At 41.3% G+C, this 20,941-nt stretch overlaps 1 pseudogene; it reads left to right on the top strand.

The window, feature by feature from the left end:
• The first annotated feature begins 1,368 nt into the window (after positions 1 to 1,368).
• Positions 1,369 to 20,818, top strand: LOC138833402 (tubulin beta-2 chain-like; annotated as a pseudogene).
• The last annotated feature ends 123 nt before the right edge of the window (positions 20,819 to 20,941 follow it).

Below are 20,941 nucleotides of genomic sequence, written 5' to 3'. Positions count from 1 at the left end.
TGTTTATGGGGACCGTTGCTTTGTAGATTTTGTTCCAGCCTTTCAAAGTCAAAATGTGTTTGTTTTTATGGTCCTTGCCCAATTTCTATACAAGACTGCCCAACATCTTGCTACCTTGTTATCATCTCCACTGGGTGAGAAGCACATGTGAAGGCTGCTCTGATCTAATTCACTTAGTAAAGAAAGGCATATGCAACGTGAGTAATTTTCTACATTCTGGAGTTGGAAAGCTAAGGTATAAATGATTCTTGATTTCTAGATCCGTTCCTGTTGGTGAGAAGACAAACATACTCATGAAATATTTTATTTATTATTAGTATGATCAATGAATTAATTCAGATCAGGCCTGAAGAAGCACCAAGCTCTTCTCCATAGCTGGTACAGGACTGACGCTGGATGTGATGGAAAAAGATGGGGTCAGCTGAAACAAAGAGGCTACCCCTCTTGATCTTTGTCACTGTGTAGTCGGTATGTCTGAAAGAAGACCCCTCTCTCTGCCAGGTGATTGTGACTCATGCTTATAATCCACGTTATTCATGAGGCAAACATCTGAGGAATGAGGTTCAAAGCCAGCCTGTGTAGGGAAGTTCATGAGACTCATCACTAATTAGGAGCCCAAATATCTGGAAGTGAAACTGTTGCCTAAGTTCTGCTCTTGACTAAAAATCAAACAAACAAGAAAAAATAAACAAACAGAAAAACTGACTGAGCCAGTCCCTGAGATCAAGCCCAAGACCAGCACAAAAGATGGAGGGGGAAGAGAAGCCCTCTCCCATACTGGAATCCCCACTCCGCACCCCCATAGAGAGTTCTCAGAGGGCTGGAGCTGACTCCTCTAGCTAAGTGTCAAAGAGCAGAAATGGAGAAAATGAGCATTTCTGGTGAAAGGAGCACTGGTGCAACAGCAAGCTGGGGCAAAAGGAAAAGGCTTCAGCCTGGCCTTTCCAATTGCACAGCAGTTATCCCAAGCCTTTTTATGTCTGAGGCCTCTGGACATATCCAAGGCAGAATATCTCTATTTTAGATTATAAAAAATACTGTGCTACTTCATCAGCTGAAACCTTTAAAATGGAGATATTTGATAACTATTTTCCTATACACAAAGATGAAATCTACTGCTCATTTAAAAACAAATCCAAGGAAAGAAATATAAGTGCAATGGGAAAGTGCGTGCCTTACATGCATGATGTCCTGGTTTCCATCTAAAGCATTGGAGAATAAAATGAGAAAACATGGAAAAACCGCCCAGAGTTATCAGAGCATAAAAAGAGCATGTCTGTGCAATGGAGGCAAAGTCTCTCTCCCATAGAAGTTCTCTTTTACTTTGGCCTTGAGCAGTCCTGTGTGCAGGCTCCTTGACATCATATCATGGCCCATCGCCCCTGGAACAATGAACACTGTGATGAGGTGACTATACCCCAGAGGTAGGTACCAAAATTATAACTTACTCAGAAGGACTAAAGAATGCATAAAGATCTTGGGTTGGCTTTGTGGAGCTTCTGACTAGGCCTGGGGAGTGATATGACCTGCAGACTGTCCAATGGTCTTGAGAGACATATAGTTCATTCCTAAAGACACCTCATTAATACCTACATAACCCACACCAACTAGTGCCTTCCCTCCCATGGGCCTCTCCTGTCTAGCAAGGGTTCTGATGGTCTTTTCCTTCAATAAAGTTATGCTGTCTTACCTCTTCCTTTTTGTCTGTAGACTCATTCCTCAAACAAAGGAGACAAAGGACCTGATCCAGGTGTTACATTTTATTTTTCTTGTCAGTCGAAAGGCTTGAACTCAGGACCTAGACACTGTCCCTCAAGGCTAGTGCTTTTGCACTTTGAGCCACAGGACCACTTCTGGTTTTCTGGTGGTTAATTGGAGATAAGTCTCAAACTTTTCTGCCTAGGCTGGATTGAAACTCTGAAGTTCAGACCTCAGCGTCCTAAATAGCTAGGATTACAGGTGTGTGAGCCACCAGTGCTGGACAAATGGTTGTGTGTGTGTGTGTGTGTGTGTGTGTGTGTGTGTGTGTGTGTGTGTGTGTGTGTGTGTTGGTCCTAAGGCTTAAATTAATGCATAAACATTGATTTGGATTTTTTTTTTTTGCTGAAGATTAGTGCTCTACCACTTCAGTCATAGTTCTACTTCGGGATTTTTGGTGGTTAATTAGGGATAAGAATCTCACTGAATTTTCTTGCCTGGACTGGCCTTGAACTTAGATCCTCAGATCTTAGTCTGCTGAGTATCAAGAAATACCAGCTAGAACCACCACCACTACAGCTGAGTATTCTATTTTATTCCATTCTCTGCTAACTCATGATAAAGAGGCTCTCTCCTAAATTCCCATAGATTTTAGAGTGCTGTGTGGAATACCAGCTATACACAAGTAATGAAAGCTGAAAATCTCAATGGGAAAATGGTGCCCTTCTATGGATATTCTGCATCATTCACTATAGTACTGAGCAGTCCCATATGCAGACACTATACATCCCATCACCATGGCACTGAGCAGTCTTGTGAACAGAGCCATAGACATTGGATCAATATGGCCCTGAGCAGTCCTGTGTATAGACCCCAAAGATATCAAATAACCATGACCTTGATAGTTAAGCATGTGACCCCTACATTAGGATAAAAACCCAACAGTGAAGACTTTCATAGGGGAGGCTGGACGTGAGGGAAGTGTTTCTTAGAGGAAAGTGGCTGCTAAAAGATCTGAAGTGGGTGGGTGACATGATGGAGTAGGGTCTTGGAAAGCCTCTACTGAGAGGTATGTGGCCATGGTGTCTTCAAGGAGCAGATGTGTCAGTGTTAGGGAAGAAATGACTAAAAGAAGGATTCAGCTTGTTTCCCCTGTGGTCTATGGAATTCATTTGCTAGGAACAATCAGGATATAATCTGTGTATGAGAAACAAAGGTTTCACCTATCATCCACTCAATGCATGGAGATGTGACTCTGGTCCAGGGAAACCTTGTGCTGAGTGGCTGACATCACTAAGTCACACATCTGTGAGTACCCATCATGTTTGCAGACTCAACACCTAGGTATACCATGTATGATTGGAACAAACGCATTCCCGGTGTGTCCCTTGGGCACTGATGATACTCTAGCACAGGTTTGGTGGCAACACAAAAAGGGCTCAAGATAAAAGCATTCAGGATCCACCAGCTTTGGTGCCCAGGAAGCAGAAAAAAGTTCTGTTTTGAAGCAGGCCATCATGTTGATACTGAAAACCTAATAACTGAATCACATCTTTTGTCTCTATGATCTCAAAGAATGAGTTCATGGATGCAGAGGGAAGAATAAAACAGCAATGATTTATTGAAGAAGAGAATATCAAATGTCTTGCTAGACAGGAGGGGTCCTAAAGGAAGGTACTTACTGGGATGCTTTGTACAGGGTTTAATTGTCTGTAGGAGAGAGCTATATGACTCTCAAGGTCATAGGACAGTCTGTGGCCATATCCATCCCAGACCCAATCAGAGATGTCACACAGCTTGTATGAGATATCTGCATCCTTTAGCCCTTTTAATGGATGTCTGGTCCAGCAGACACCTGTGAGGCTCAATCAGGTCACTGTTCACATGGAAGTCTACTAGTGGCTCAATTGATAGAGCTTCTCTTCTAGCTTTGTGTTGTGTTGTGGTGCGTGTGTGTGTGTGTGTGTGTGTGTGTGTGTGTGTGTGTGTGTGTGCGTGTGTGTGGTTAATTGGAAATAAGAGTTCCAAGTACATTCCTTCCCTTCTGAGCCAACACTGAAGCATGATCCTCAGATCTCAGCCTCCTGATTAGCTAGGATTATAGATTTGATCCATAAACAAAGGGCTGAAAAAATAGTCTTTTAATAAGTTCATAAGTTCATTTAAAGAAGTATGAAAACAGCACCATTACTTAAAATTCAATCACCCCTCAGTATCCTCATGGAATGGGCTCGAGGACCCCCACCAATAACAACATCTTCACACACTCAAGTTCTTTATATAAAATAGTATTTGTATAGAACCTACAAATAATCTGCCACACACATTCAAGTGTCTCTACATGACATCATACTTAATAACAGGTACATGCTATGTAGCCAGTGGATTTACTATAGAGTACAGTACAAGTATATGAGAAGAAAATAGTGTATAATTATTTCCCTTGACAAGCCACATTTGGTGGAATCTACAGTGTTGGAATGTGCAGAGACAATAGCAGGTGAATTAAAGGTGAACCTGAAGATGAAAACTGGCAGGAATGGAGACGAGAAAAATGCGAGGAGGTGGAGAAGGAATGGGTTAAGGCCTGAGGCATTTGGAACTGGAGAAGAGGAGCCAGTGGCCCAATTAACAGTACTGGGGAAGGAAAAGGGATGAAGAGGAAGGATTAGTTCACATATATTTGTTCTTATCCTATCAAGATTTATTTAGCTTCCTTCAGAATTGAAGTTCTAAGAGAATTATCAGAATTCTCAAGTCCATTCCTTACTAAGTCAGAAATGGATTTCATCTCACAACAAGATGGTAATCACAAAAATATTCAACATCTCCATGGAAGTTTTAAAGGGTAATATCAATCAATGACTTGAATTACCTTGGCAAGGAAGACACCTGTAAGGATTTATGGGTGAGTAACTTTAAAAAACTCCAACAATGACAACTGGCTCTTAACAGCCCAACACTCATCATGAAGCAATGAGCTTTTCCTTCAATGTTGTCTTTTCCATTTTTTTTTTGTGAAGCAAGATTACCATATTGTTCCTCTGTAATTTGAGAGACAGTGTCAAGAAAGAGAATGCATAAGTTTGAATCACCTCTTGATGACAAGAAAGCTGAAGCAATTTGATTGTCTCATGACTGTCTCATTGGCCAAGGGGCAAAAAGGGTAGTCACAGTTGAGAGGCATTTTCCATCCACCTTCCAAATGCATTTCTACTTTCTTCTGCCTGTTCTGAATCCACATAAGCTAGCTTATATTGACTGCATCAGTAAAGACTGACTAGCCCTGGAGGATTGGCAGGGATGGGATGGTGTGCAAAAGGCGGAAGTGACCAGGAGGCCTGAAAAGAAGGGAGGGCTGAAGTGAGAGAACCACTGCTAATCTCCTCTTCAAAAAATCCCTCAATGGCTGAACCAATCTTTTCTGTTTCCATGTCTCAAATGCTGTAATTTCTGTAATGAATGCTGAGAGTCACTCAGAATCATAAGCTCTGCCCCTAAGTTTCTTGTCAATTATAGGCCTAAGTCAACTCTTGTCTCCACAGGCAAAAAATATGTTCCTCGGGCCATCATGGTGGACCTAGAGCCTGGAACCTTAGACTCAGTGAGATCAGGACCATTTGGCCAGAGCTTCAGGCCAGACAACTTCATATTTGGTATGTCATCATGGTCTATGGGTCCTAACATCCAGGCACTCCAGTGCTGGGCTGAGCCTTTATACACCTAGATATTGTCCTCACCTAACCCACCTATTCCAGTCCACTGGAGTCATGCCCCTGGCCACTCAGACAGCTCAGATCAGTGCAACTCTGCAAGCCCTCCATGACAAAGAAGCCTCTGAAGGGAAAGATCAGCAATCAGGGAAAGCCTCCAACAAGGTTTCAGCACTGCTGGTCATTTCAAAGGCCCGGCAATAAGAGAGAACTACTTCAGGACACCAGAAATCAAAGCATAGCTATGTGTGAGCAAGGTGCAGACAAGTGCTTGCAGCTTAGCTTTCCTATGATGACAATGTGCTCCTGTCCCTCCTGTGAAACTAATTACATTTCCAGTATTGAGGCAGGCTCTGTTCTTCATTTCTACAAGTAGTTGATTTGGGTTAAAATGTATCTTCCTCCACATTGTCTTTATTTCTTTAGAACCTGGGTGATTTGTAGGGTCCCAGATACAATGAAAACATTTCCTTTATTTCACCAAAGTTATCTAAATTAAAAGCAAAGGTTGGCTCAGAAGAGTCCTGTTGTCTTCACAATGCAAATGGCACAGTAAATATTCTTGGAGTGTGTGTCCCATCATGGCTTGTGTCTGATAGGCCAGAGCGGGGCAACCAATAACTGGACCAAGGGCTACTACACAGAGGAAGCTGAGCTGGTGGAGCCGGTACTGGATGTGGTGAGGCGGAAGTCAGAAAGGTGTGACTGTCTACAGGGTTTCTAGCTGGCCCACTCTTTGGGAGGTGGCACCGGGTCAAGCATGGGCACCCTGATTCTCAACAATATTCAAGAGGGGTACCCAAACCACACCATGAACACCTTCAGTGTCATGCCCTCCCCAAAGGTGTCAAACACAGTGCTGGAACCCTACAACGCGATCTTCTCTGTCCACCAGCTGGTGGAAAATGCAGATAAAACTTTCTGCATCGACAACAAGGCCCTGTACAACATCTGCTTCTGTAACTTGAAGCTGCCCACGCCCAACTATGGCGACCTGAACCACCTGGTGTCAGGCACCAACAGCGGGGATACCATCTGCCTGTGCTTCCCTGGCCAGCTGAATGCAGACCTGCACAAGCTGGCCTTGAATATGGTGCTCTTTCCCGCCTGCACTTCTTCATGCCTGGCTTTGTGCCCCTGGCCAGCCGTGCCAGCCAGCAGTACCATGCTCTCTCAGTGCGCGAGCTTCACCCAGCAGATATTTGACCCTAAGAACTTGATGGTCACCTGTGATCTCCGCCATGGCTGCTACCTGACAGCGGCTGCCATCTTCCGAGGCTGCATGTCCATGAAGAGGTGGATGAACAGATGCTCAACATGCAGAACAAGAACAGCAGCTACGTTGGAGACTGGATCCCCAACAATGTGAAGACGGCTGTGTGTGACATCCCCCCTTCCCTTCCCCCCCACCCCACCCCTACATAGACTCACGAGGTCGGCCACCTTCATCGGCAACAACATAGCCATCTAGGATCCCTTCAAGTGCATCTCAGAGCAGTTCAGTGCCATGTTCCAGTGCAATGCATCCTTGCACTGGTACATAGGTGAGGGCATAGATGAGATGGAGTTCACTGAAGCTGAGAGCAATATCAATGACCTGGTGTCCGAGTACCAGCAGTGCCAAGATGACACTGCTGATGAACAGGGGGAATTTGAAGAAGACTTGGTGTAGGAACTAGTTTAAGACTTCCCATTGCTAGCAGTGCAACAGGAGTGTCAGAGCCTGCCTACTTCTCAAATTAATGGTGCTTTCCTGAGTTCCTGTTGTCCTGGAGTGGGATCCTTGCTGTGTATCATTATGCACAGCCTTTCCTGTCAGAAACTCACTGGTGGTGAATGTAAAAATACAGATTTCTTTTAAATATAATTGTATGAAAGCCTTATTTATATAAATAAAGAAGTATACATTTTATACTCTTAGTCCTTATTCTTCTTAAGAATCCCTTTTATTCTTTCAATGTATTTGAAATATAAAGGTGGCCAGCAGGATTTAATCTTAGCAATATAGGACTGGTGCTCAAGAGGAGTTTCAAATTCATGGTATTCCTGCTATTTTGAAGAGGAGTATGACAAATGCCAATATTTTTTATTTTCCCTGGCCCAGTTTTAAAGTTAGCAATCTCTCAATAGCATGCCAGTAGCAAAAAAGCAGTTTGAAGAGAAAGAAAACTAAAACTAGATGTTACAATTTTCCTAGTACCAATTTGATGTTTGGAGTACTGACAGGATTGACGTTCAAGGCTTGTCTGGGCACTGAGGTAGCAGGGCCTCTTCCTCCTTTATTCTGACAGGACTGGCTATACCTGCCACCCATTACACATTCCTCTTTGGGAATGGAACCACAAAAGGCAGTTATGAATACTGGCCATTACAGATCTACTTCTCCTTCACACAATGATAGGTTCTTGTCTCATGCCCCATCAGAGGGATTGCAGTCACATTCTCCAGAAACTGTAGCAGGAACCCCGATCCCTGTGCTTACAGTTCAGTTTACAGTGAAGCAGAACTCACAGGATGAGTGCAAGATCTTGGTTGCCAGGGTAGTTTCTCAAGGCATCTGGCAACATTAAGGACAGAAGTGAGTCTAGCTCTTTGAGGGAGTGAAAAGCTGACCAGCCCCATAGTGTATCAAGAACTGCTTGATTCTGTCCTTCCAAGTGAAGGAGAGAAGGGGAGACATGGCCCAATGACCCATTCTCATACTCACTTTTCCAGCATTCAAAGCTATCTGAGGCCCAGGGGGAGTGGTAAGGACAAAAGGGATGCATGGAGCTAGCCTGTTGGGTATGGTTACTTTACATGAGTAAGATGGAAATCTCAATTGCTTAGAACCTACAATGGCCAGGAAGAGGTCGAACACTTCTGTTTTCACAGGAGGCCACATCAGTCAAGGGTTCTTTTTGCCAGAATCTTTCACTCTTCTTGCAGTGAGGCTTCAGGTAGGTTGTCTGTGCCAGGCATTCCTCCATGGCCACCAATAACCTGTAAGCCCCTTTTTATTCAGAAACAGGACCTATGGGAATTTAGCAACTTTTAGAAAGCTCTAAGGAAAAGATACAACTGGGTGAGGTGCAAGTTCCTTGCTGCTAGTAAAGTTGGGAAATAGTAATTTCCCTAAGCTTTCCTCTACCAGGCCTGAGGTTGGAGTAGGGTGGAGATGAGTGGGGTATAGATCTTTAAGCCAAGCTGATCTCACTCATTAGAAAGTAAACTTCCCCAGGGGGTGATCTGTGACTAGAAGCAAGATGTTTTCTGTCCTTGCCCCAAGGCATATCAAAGTGCAATTAGCTTCTAATGTGGGAGTCCTAGGGAGTAGGTGTTGGCCAGCAAATTGACATTCCTGGGTCTCTAGTACTGGAACTGATCAGGTTGGATGATCCCCAAACCCAACAAGGCTGCTGGGTCAGAACTGAAGGCAGGTCTGGCCAAAGCACTCTCACTCCTCAGTGGGTTAAGGATTGAGGCCAAGCTGTGATGGAGGTCCCACCTAGCATATCTACCAGTATTTGACTAAGAATATTTTTTAAATTTTATTTTATTTGTGAACATACTGTACAGAGGGGTTACAATTACATGGGCAAGATAATGAATACATTTCTTACCAAGCATTGCAGCCTCCTCCTTTGTTTACCCTTCACCTCCCTTCCCAGCCTCCCCCCTCCCCGCCCACCCAATCCTTCCCCATCTCGCCCCCACCGACATTGTAAACCTCGTTTTTGACATGACAATTTGTACTTTTCATTGTTGCAACAGGTCCACCTGAATCCTTAAATGACTTGTTTTTCCCCATCTCCTCCACAAGTTATACTGACATCAAATATATTGAAAGCGGGGGTTATACTGTGGGGGAGGGACACACAAAGCAACAAAGAAATAATCTTATAAATGCATTAGATACACATGCATGAAAGAAAAAAAACATTAAGATACCTATCTAAGGATTCATTTTCCTAACATAACATTATCTTACTTTTTCCACTTGACTCATACATATACTAGATATTACAAATAAGGGAAACCATGGGACCTGTGTTTCTTTGTGCCTGGCTTACTTCACTTAATATATTTTTTTCCAAGTTATTCCATTTCCTAACAAAGGGGGCAATGTCATTCTTTTTGATGGAGGCATAGAATTCCATTGTGTATATATACCACATTTTCTTGATCCATTCATCTACTGAAGGGCATCTGGGTTGGTTCCATATCTTAGCTATGGTAAATAATGCTGCAATAAACATAGTTGTGCTGGAAGCTTTAGTGTGATCTTGTTTGTAAATATTTGGGTAAATGCCCAAAAGTGGGATTGCTGGGTCATAGGGGAGGTCTATGTGAAGTCTTTTGAGGAACCTCCATACTTCTTTCCAAAGTGGTTGAACAAGTTTATATTCCCACCAACAATGAAATAAGGTTCCCTTCTGTCCACATCCCCTCCAGCATCTGTTGTTGGTAGAGTTCTTGATTTTTGCCATTCTAACTTTTGTGAGGTGGTATCTCAATGTTGCTTTGATTTGCATTTCTTTTATGGCTAGGGATGTTGAGCATTTCTTCATGTGTCTATTGGCCATCCTTCTTTCTACTTCAGAGAAGTTTTTCTTTAAGTCTTTAGCCCACTTATTTATTGGGCAGTTGTTTCTTTGAGGATTTGATACAATAGAATGGAAAAAAGACAGCCTCTTCAGTAAATGGTGCTGGCAAAATTGGTTAACTACATGTAGAAAACTAAAGCTATATCCTTATATATCACCCTGCACCAGAATCAACTCCAAATGGATCAAAGACCTCGAAGTCAAAGCAGACACTCTGAAAACATTACAGGATGGAATAGGAGAAACACTAGGTCTCCTTGGCTCAGGCCGAAATTTTCTGAATAGAGACCAGGAAACACAACAAATCAAAGAAAGATTGGACAAATGGGATTGCATAAAGTTGCAGAGCTTCTGCATGGCAAACGGCATAGCTAGCAAGATCAATAGAAAGGCCACAGATTGGGAGAAGATCTTTACTAGCCATACAACGGACAAGGGTCTCATATCTAAAATATACTTGGAACTCAAAAAATTAAATCCCCCAACAACAAATGACTAAGAATATTTTTTTGTTTTCTCTTAAATACTCATTTATGAGCCTTTTCTGGTGGCTTTGGATTATTACTTTACACTCTTGACAAAGTAGTTCTTGTTTCACAATTAATAACTCTTGCCTCACCCCTCAGAAAACTCTTCTTGATAATTATATAAGTAGATCACCATATATTTCTCAGGCATGGCTTTTGTTTCCTCCTAGCCAGAGGTCTGCACTCATTGCCACACAAGCCAACATTGAGGTGACTCCTATAGACAGGGTGATTATTTTGTCCAAATGCTAAGTGCAGCATCTCCCTTATTCTCATGTACCTTGGTAATTGTATCAAATACTTAATAGAGTCCTTGACTAGTATGATAAGCAAAGCTCTGGGTGAAGATGCAACTCAATGGTAGAGTACATCCCTGGCATGCACAAGACTCTCTGTTCAGTCCCCAGCACCAAAAGGAGGAAAAGGTAACAAATGTTAGAAAAGTGGGGCTGAAATTAGGAAAGCAACTCCATTTGTAGTAGCCCCACAAAAAATAAAATACCTAGGAATTAAGTTAACCAAAGAAGTGAAGGACCTCTATGATGAAAACTTCAAAAACGAAAAATGAAATAAAAACGGTACTTAGAAAATGGGAAAAACTCCCATGCTCCTGGATTGGAAAGATTAACATCGTGAAAATGGCAATACTTCCCAAGGATATCTACAAATTCAATGTGATACTTATCAACATTCCAACCTCATTCTTCAAGGAAATAGAAGAGGCAATCCAAAAATTCATATGAAACAATAAAAGACCCCGAATAGGAAAAATGCTCCTCAACGGAAAGAACACTGCTGGAGGAATATCAATACCAAATTTCAAACTCTACTATAAAGCCATAGTAATCAAAACAGCTAGTTACTGGCACAAGAACAGACCTCAGGACCAATGGAATTGAATTGAAATCCCAGAAATGAACCTACAGACCTATAGCCATCTAATCTTCGATAAGGGAGATAAAAAAATAGAATGAAAGAAAAACAGGCTCTTCAGTAAATGGTGCTGGCAAAACTGGTTAACTACTTGTAGAAAACTAAAGCTAGATACTTATATATCACCATGTAACAGAATCAATTCCAAATGGATCAAAGACCTCGGAGTCAAAGCAGACACTGAAAACATTACAGGATGGAATAAGAGAAACCCTAGGTCTCCTTGGCGCTGCCCGAAATTTTCTTAATAGAGACCCAGAAACACAACAAATCAAAGAAATGTTGGAAAAATGGGATTGCATAAAGTTGCAGAGCTTCTGCATGACAAAGGACATAGCTAGCAAGATCAATAGAAAGCCCACGGATTGGGAGAAGATCTTCACTAGTCATACAACGGACAAGGGTCTCATATCTAAAATATACTTCGAACTCAAAAAATTAAATCCCCCAACAACAAATCCTCAAAGAAACAACTGCCCAATAAATAAGTGGACTAAAGACTTAAAGAGAAACTTCTTTGAAGAAGAAAGAAGGATGGCCAATAGACACAGGAAGAAATGCTCAACCTTCCTAGCCATAAAAAGAAATGCAAATCAAAACAACATTGAGATACCAACTCACACCAGTTAGAATGGCAAAAATCAAGAACTCTAATAACAATAGTTGCTAGAGGGGATGTGGACAGAAGGGAACCTTACTTCATTGTTTGTGGGAGTGTAAAGTCGTTCAACCACTTTGGAAAGTAGTATGGAGGTTCCTCAAAAGACACCACATAGAGCTCCCCTATGACCCAGCAATCCCACTTTTGGGCATTTACCCAAATGTTTACAAACAAGACCACACTATAGCTACCAGCATAACTATGTTTATTTCAGCATTATTTACCATAGCTAAGATCTAGAACCAACCCAGATGCCCCTCAGTAGATGAATGGATCAAGAAAATGTGGTATATATACACAATGGAATTCTATGCCTCCATCAGAAAGAATGACATTACCTCATCTGTTAGGAAATGGAAAGACTCAAAAAAATTATATTAAGTGAAGTAAGCCAAGGCCAAAGAAACATAGGTCCCATGATTTCCCTTATTTGCAATATCTAGTATATATATATATGCGTCAAGCAGAAAAGGTCAGATAAGGAGATGTTTGGAAAATGAACCCTAAGATATGTATTTTATATGTTTTTTTTTCTTTCATGCATTTGTTTCTTACCCAATTATAAGATTATTTCTTTGTTGCTTTGTATGTCCCTCCCCCACAGTATAACCTCTGCTTTCACTATATTTGATGTCGGTATAATTTGTGGAGGGGAAGGGGAAAAAGAAGTCATTCAAATAAGGATACAGGTTGACCTATTGTAACAATGAGGAAGTACAATTTGTCATGTCAAAAACGAACTTTACAACTTGCGGGAGGGGGATTGGGTGGGGGGCAGGGAGGATGGGAAGGGTAAACAAAGGAGGAGGCTACAATGCTTGATAAGAAATGTACTCACTATCTTGCCTATGTAATTGTAACAACTCTGTATAGTATTTGCACATTAAATAAAATTAATTTTTGCAGCAAGAAAAAACATAAAATAAAAATAAAATGTAAAAAAATAAAATATCAACAAAAACAAAAACAAAAAACAAATGTTAGGCTCAGAAGACAAAATATTAGGACTCATGGAAAAACACCCAGATTGGCACTGAAGAGTTGTGTCATGAGGGAACACTGGTAGAATGTTTGTAGCGGGAAAGAAGAGAGCCCCTTGATGTATGTACCCTTTTAGAAAGCAGAGGTAGGAACAGGGAATGAACTTCTTGTAGTCATCCTAGGCCGTGGAAGGAAGAAGCCCTGACATGTATGTTGCTCTAATGGGACCAGAGTCTAAAGTGGCACCACCATACCAGGCCGTGGCCCAACAAGAACAGGTTTGTCAGAAGGACCTTCTTGCATTGGAGAGATTTCTTTTGACCACTTCGGCCTTGTTAATCATATTTCCTTACGCTGTTTCCTTTTTCCTTCCACCTTGTCATACCTATAGCAGATCCTGTCCAGAAAACCCATTCTCTCTAATCTCATTCTCTAAAAGTCTCCCAGTTTAGAGCTGTACATATCCTAGACCAAAAAAGTAGGGGGTGGTTATTCTGTCAGACATAGAATTAAACTAAAAGGTATCTTTAAGTAGACTTTGACAAGGTTCTCATATGGACAGTGTTTTGTTGATTAGTCCTGGAATTGCGACCCGCTTTGGGTCTAATTCTGAGATGATAGTGGAAGACAACTGGTGATAGGACTTCACAGACCACTGTGATTTCAAAACCTTGGCAGGTACATCTCTATTCAAGGATGTGCTATCAGCCAACATACATATGTCTGTTACAGGAGTGATGACTGGGAAAAGGAATTTATTGGCGACAGAGGAGACCAGCCTTTAGACAAGTTGTTGCCTTTCAGTGTGAGGCAGACAAAGAGTGCCTATGGATACAGAGTAATTTCAGGAAGCTTCCCCCAAGTCTTGTTATCCACAAATCATCTGAGAATAACTGTAAACCCAGAGGTGAGAGACATGTGCTTTGTGCTTTTGCACCACTGCTTTGCTGCATGGCTCTTTATGCTCTTCTGAAACCTCCTTCTGAGCTGGTCCACAATGTTCCCAGGAGGTGGGAAGCAGAGGGGACCTGGCAGCTAGGCTGCTAATGACTCTGGCCACACGGACTTGGGGCAGTAGGCAAGTGCTGGGCATCTGCTGCATTCTAGTGGTATGTGCTCAGTGGAAAATTTTTCTCTTACTAAGAGCAATTCCTCTGTCCTTGAGCCATCTCCCAGGTCAGGATGTCTTTATCTGCAGAGGCTGAAGCTTTGCCATAGCTCTCATCTTGACAGGTGTCTTTCTGTTTTTCAATTTTCCCTTCCTTCCTTCCTTCCTTCCTTCCTTCCTTCCTTCCTTCCTTCCTTCCTTCCTTCCTTCCTTCCTTCCTTCCTTCCTTTCTTTCTTTCTTTCTTTCTTTCTTTCTTTCTTTCTTTCTTTCTATCTTTCTTTCTCTTTCTCTCTCTCTTTTCTTTCTTTCCTCTCTCTTTCTCTTTCTTTCTTTATTCTTTGTTCCTTTCTTTCTTTTTTTTGTTGTTTTGTTGGTCATTGGTCTTGAACTCTAGGCCTAGGAACTGTCTCTTAGCTCTTCAGCTCAAGGCTAGTTCTCTATCGCTTGAGCCATAGTGCCACTGCTAGTTTTCTGGTGGTTTATTGGAGATAAGTATCTCAAGGGCTTTCCTGTCCAGGCTGGTTTTTAACTGCCATACTTAGATCTCTGCCTCCTGAGTAGCTAGGTTCACAGTCATGGGCCACTGGTGCCCAGCTTGACAGCTTTCTTATTCGTGCAAGGTAACAATGGCTATGTTGTGTTCTGTGAGGAGTTTCCCTATCATCCTACAACACTAATGGTCTTAGTGTTGTGGCAGAGCACACAGCAATGGAGCTTTCTTTCTTTTTTTTTTTTTTTTTGGGTCCAGTTGTGGGCCTGAACTCTGGGCCTGGGCACTGTCCCTCAGCTCTTCAGCTCAAGGCTAGCACTCTACCATTTGAGCCACAGCGCCATTTCCGGCTTTTTTTCTTTTTGCTTATGTGGTGCTGAGGAATCGAACCCAGGGCCTCATGCATGCAAGGCAAGCGCTCTACCACTGAGCAACCTTCCCAGCCCGCAATGGAGCTTTCTATGCATACACATTGACTAGTATCTGAAAAGCCAGCATGCAAAGGCCAGGAAAGCTCTACAACTGCATACATCTCAATTTGCACTGGGAATAACCAAATATTAAGTTCTAGTGTTGGTGGTTTTCCTTTGTATACAGTTTAAGCAGGTTGTTTCCAGATGTCTATCATTTAACTCAATTGACTCAATTAACTTATCTGCTCTTTCTATGGGTCTGACATAAATGTCTGCTTACCAGAGGCCAATAACTGATTTTAAGTCTAAGTGAAATCCAGCAAGTGCTCAGGCATGGTGATTAAGAGTGCTGTATAGATAATGTACAGCTGCATAGTACTTGTGCTGCACACTTCTCATAACTTCACCAAATTCTAAATATTTCTTATAGAGTGGAAAGAAGCCGTACTTTTATGGCTTCTTGCATAGGTATTTGAATCCATCTAATGAGCACATCTTACATTTGTTTGCTTTTTTTATAGTATTGTTGTTTGATTGGACTCAAAGCCTTATACATGCTAGGCATGCACTCTACCAAACCACCAGCCCCCTTCTTGTTTTCAGTATTTAAAGTAATTTTTGGGCATTGAGTCCATACACCTCCCTCAGAGCTGGAATTGCAGGCATGAACCACCTAGCCAGAAGTATTTCTTGAGATAAGGTCTTTTTGTTAACACTTTGCCTAGACTAGCCTGGGACCTCAGTCTTCCTCATCTCTATTATTCCCCAGAATAACATGCCTGTGGTTTGAAATGCTATAATCCCATTATTATTCTGGGTTCTTTAGTTGGAGATTTGTGATGTAGTACTAGAAGCCACTGCCTTATTACTTGACTTGAAATTATAAACCTTAATCAGTGGATATAATTCTGCTCTAGACTTTCAAAACCTCATATCAATGTGTGGACACTGCTTATTGTTAAACCATAGTTTAGGATATGTTGCATGACTTTAAGCCTCACTTTTTACACACACACACGCACACACACACACACACACACACACACAAACACACACACACACACCATTGTTTTCTGTGGTGACTTTGTACATCTGATCTTGACAGTGGCTGAGGCTTGTAGAACTGGGATTAGAAAAAGAAAAATGATAGATACAGATAGTTAAGCAGAAACCGCATCTCCTGCACTTTTAGGTGAGTTTCGATGCATGTTTTCATCAGATCCTCACTACTACTTTTTCTACCAGCATCCCACTACCATGTTCTTCTCCTGGCTCCCACAGAAGGTTCAGCTGATATTATAGGAAACAGAAACATTGTGCTTCTGCAAAACCTGCGTTATTGCTGCTTTGAGTGAATCTATTTTTGTCACGAGAATTTTTCTTAATGGAATATGGGAGAATCAGAAAAAATACTTATTTAAAGCAATTTCACTTAACCTTTTTCTTTCTTACTCATTTTATTTAAAAAAACTTTATTTGCCTAAGAGGACATTACACAAAACAATCTTTCTATATATTTTTTTTTGCTTATTTCTCTGGGGTCATGTCTCACTTTCTTAAACTTTTTGATGCTAAGATCCAAATTGTGGCAAATATCCAAAATGGAAAGGAAGGGAAGTGAGAATGCAGATCAAATAACATCTTACATCATCCACTGTCTAGGGCTGCTATTTCAACTATTGGATTGATGATGGTCAGTTTGCAGATTCATTGTCATAAAATGGCCCTTACATCATTTATAAAACTGAGTAGCTTGGGTTCCATTTGTAGCATTGGTCTTTTGATGCCTGCAGACTATGTGTCTGAAGGATGCAAAAGCAAGCTCCTCTCCACAGAAGTGAGATCTCCTCTCATGATAGAGTGAGATAACTTGGGGAGTTTTCAAAGGAAGAGGCTATTACTCAGCAGTCCGATACTAGAGGATTTGGAGAGAGAGCAAAATAAACCCCAAAACTGTCCCTAGAACTTGACCTCTTCCCACTCAATCCTTCCTTCTTCAGATAATAAAGCTGTGTAAGCTGAGGAAGGCAGCACACTACTTCCTAATTCAGATCTTGTTGCCTGGTTTTCCGAGACAATTCCTACTCCCTTCTATGAGGGTCTGACTTATTATCTGACCATGTCAAGGGTCTTTGCAGAAGGAATTCTGTCTTCATAAACTAATTTTGCGGCAAATCTTTAACTCAGTTCACCAAAGATCCAGTGGGAAAAAATAAAAATTGAGTATGCTGCATTGTGCACCTTTTAATCTTTGTGGGTTTTAATTGTAAGTTTTTAAAGATATATATATATATAAATATAAATATAATATATATATATATATATATATATATATATATATATATATATATATATATATATATATATATATATACCAGGAGCCTGTTAGTTCATGCCTGTAATCATAGCTACTCAGGGGGCTGAAATCTGAGGATTGCAGTTTGAAGCCAGCCCAGAAAAAAAAAGTCTATAAGACTCTTATCTCCAATAAACTACTCAGAAAAACTGGAAGTGTTGTTAGAACTCGGTAGAAGACTAGCCTTGGAATTCTATTTCTCCATCAGAAAGAATGACATTGTCCCATGTGTTAGGAAATGGAAAGACTTGGAAAAAATTATATTAAGTGAAGTAAGGCAAGCCCAAAGAAATATAGGTCCCATAGTTTCCCTTATTTGCAATAACTATTATATGTCTAAGACAAACAGAAACTGTCAGACAAGTTGATGTTAGTTCAAATGAACTCCAAGATAAGGATTCAAATGTCTTTTTTTCTTTCTTGTGATTGTTTCCAACATACTTAAAAGATGATTTCTTTATTGCTTTGTATGTACCTCCACCATGGTATAAGCCCTGCTTTAACTATATTTGATGTTGATATAATTTGTGGAGGGGAAGGGAAAAAAACAAATCGTTTAAATTGGGTTAGAGTTGGACTCATTACAACAATGAGATGTACAAGACGTTATGTTGAAAAACAAACTTTACAACTTTGGTCGGGTGAGGGACTGGGGTGGGTGGGGTGGTGGTGGTAGGAGGGTGTGGGGGGTAGAGAGGGGAAGGGATAGTATGGGGAAACAAAGGAGGAGGCAACAATGCTTGATAAGAAATGTACTCATTATCTTGCCCATGTAATTGTAACCCCTCTGTATGGTATTTTCACAATAAAAAAGAAGCTCAGAGACAGTGGCCAGGCCCTATGTTCAAGACCCATGGATAGCAAACAAAACCCTATATATACTTAACAAAGTTGTACACATTTTCCTCTTTAGGTCCATCATGATCTCTTACCGCTAGATATACTGCAGCTGGATTTTTGTAATTCATGAAACTACAGCTTTGTGGCCTGGGGAGGTCTCTCCTGACAGGTCATTTCTACAGAGCTTTGATGGGTCGCTGTGTTTTAACAAATTGAGTTTCTGTTCAACTCATATTTACAAATGAATTCACACATCATCATGGCACTCTTCCTCTGAGGAGGGCTGATGGTAAATTTAGCATGGATCTCTAAAACAGAGACATAACTTCATTTGACATTATTATCACACCAGGCAAAAATAGAAATTGCAGTTATAAAACAATGTATCAATCCTGTATCAATCCTGGTATTGATTTTCATCATAGACTTTGAGACCAGAATTTTTTATATATGTACAAATATATCATGGGAAAAGCATGGAATAGTGGACAGTTTTTGATTCTTATGTGTTTATGCACCACAGATTTATCATTAAACCGCAGTGTGAACTTTCTAACAAGGCCTGTGCCATCTCATTTAGAATACTCAGATATTAATGTAGTTTGCTAATTTAAAATAATTAATTCTTGCAGTGTAAAAACAGTACTAACCTTGGGGGAAAATGGCAAAGTTGAGATGAGGTCGGCCTACCTAATGGACTACACCTCACACCAGTTGCTGGAATCTTCTTCCGCAAGCCCTGTACTCCTGTGTTCTTTATAAACCTCCCAACCTCCCTCCTTACAATATAATCTAGAGGGATACAGGTGGTTCACATCTGTAATCCTAGCTACTCAAATGTCTAAAATCCATCCAGACGATCTTGGCAAGCTCAATTTGAAAAGTCTGTTAAAGGCTGGGATGGTGGCTCCGTGGTAGAGCGCTTGCCTGGCATGCCTGAGGCCCTCGGTTTGATGCCTTAGAACCACATACGCAAAAAGAGAAAAAGCCAGAAATGGCGCTGTGGCCTAAGTGGTAGAACGCTAGCCTTGCGCTGAAGAGCTAGGGACAGTGCCCAGGCCCAGAGTTCAAGTCCTACGACCAGACCCTCTCCCCCCAAAAAGAAAACTCTGTAAAAATTGAGCCTCCAAGTGTTTAGTGAAGATAGGACTGGAAGTGTGATTCAAATAGTCAAATGCCAGCCAACTAAACAGAAGATCTTGAGTTCAACCCTCAGGACTTGTGGTGGGGAGGTACATGGAGGCAAGGGGAGATGCAGGACTATATTCCATCTTGATAGTGTTCAGAGGATGGGGAATTAGTAGGAAGTGTCTCAATGGCTGTTTTCAGTAAAGCCCTGACTTAGAACTCTGTATATGAAAACTTGTAGTTGTTCTTCAATGGTCAGACTCAAACTACATAAAAAGAATCACTTTGTATATATGTAGGTATAAGTTCATGCTTTCCTCTACTGTGTGAAATCAGAACAAGAAACCACCTCTGAAAACAGAATCAGCTGTATGGCAGGGGAGGAAGAAGCAGATTCCCTATATAGTATAGCATCAACCTCCCTGGAACTACAAAGCTTGTAAAAACAAACTCCAACAAAGCATTGGCTGTGCTTTGTGGCAATTTCTTGTCCCCTGCAAAGGCCACCTTCCCCCAAGCCTGCTTTGCTCTCCAATCTCCTGTGCCAGTAGCATCCACCAACACATAATGGGATACAGGCATTGGGATGTTTGATGATGTTTCTTTCCAACCTCATGTCTTAAATTAGCCTAGCTCCATATCCCTAAGTTAATTTAGTCCAGTTTATAAGACCTTAGAAAATACCCGTTGTTTCCAGATTCAATGTGTAAAGTCTCCTAGCAGGGGCAGGTTATTATCCTTAGTCAATACCATTCAGTCACTACCAGACAATCTTGGTGCCAAGTTCACTCTGAATTTTCTCTTTCTTCAACACAAGAACGCCCTAAAGTCAGTATGATCCTTGGGTATTCAAAGAGAAAGTTGGAAATGCTACATATAATGGTCAGAGTGGCCAAGAGCCACTGTAAATACCCAAAGCACTTCTGGCTATGTCATCTACAACCGGTGGCAGCAGCCACCTTTGCGTGATATCCAGGCTGTAGGTAAGCTTTTACAACATGCAACCAGTAGATCCACAGTCTACCTTTTCTGGGAGAAGGCTTTTTAACAAATCTTAGCTTTTATGATTTGCACGTTTTCTGTTTGGCAACTTGCAATCTAGAATAGATTTTTGTCATCTGCTCACACATGCAATGTTATTACTTGTTCCTCATTTATATTTTTTAATTTAGAAATTTAGTGAATACTTTCATTCAGTTTAAGAAGCCTAATATTGTAGCAGTAAAGGGCCCAGCCATTGGAGTAGGAGCATCCATATTGCCTCTTTGTGATGTGGATTGGGCCAAGGAAATCGCTTGGTTCCAAACACCCTATAACCACTTCGGACAGGATCCAGATGGCTGCTCTACTTTTATCTTTCCCAAGATTATGGAAGGGGCATCTGTGAGTACCTTGGTTAAAAAATTATTTTAGACAATTTCTTTAAAATCTGTGGTTTGTGTGTTGTTCTACTCAGAGTATCCAGTGTGTTCTCTGGGGACATTTCATCAAATCTATTTGGTTCAG

Source organism: Dipodomys merriami, unplaced genomic scaffold (assembly GCF_024711535.1).
Source record: "Dipodomys merriami isolate MVZ:Mamm:240054 unplaced genomic scaffold, mDipMer1.0.p SCAF_2061, whole genome shotgun sequence".
Taxonomy (NCBI): Eukaryota; Metazoa; Chordata; class Mammalia; order Rodentia; family Heteromyidae; genus Dipodomys; species Dipodomys merriami.
The sequence above is the reverse complement of the archived record's forward strand: the minus strand, read 5'-3'. Positions and strand labels throughout refer to the sequence as shown.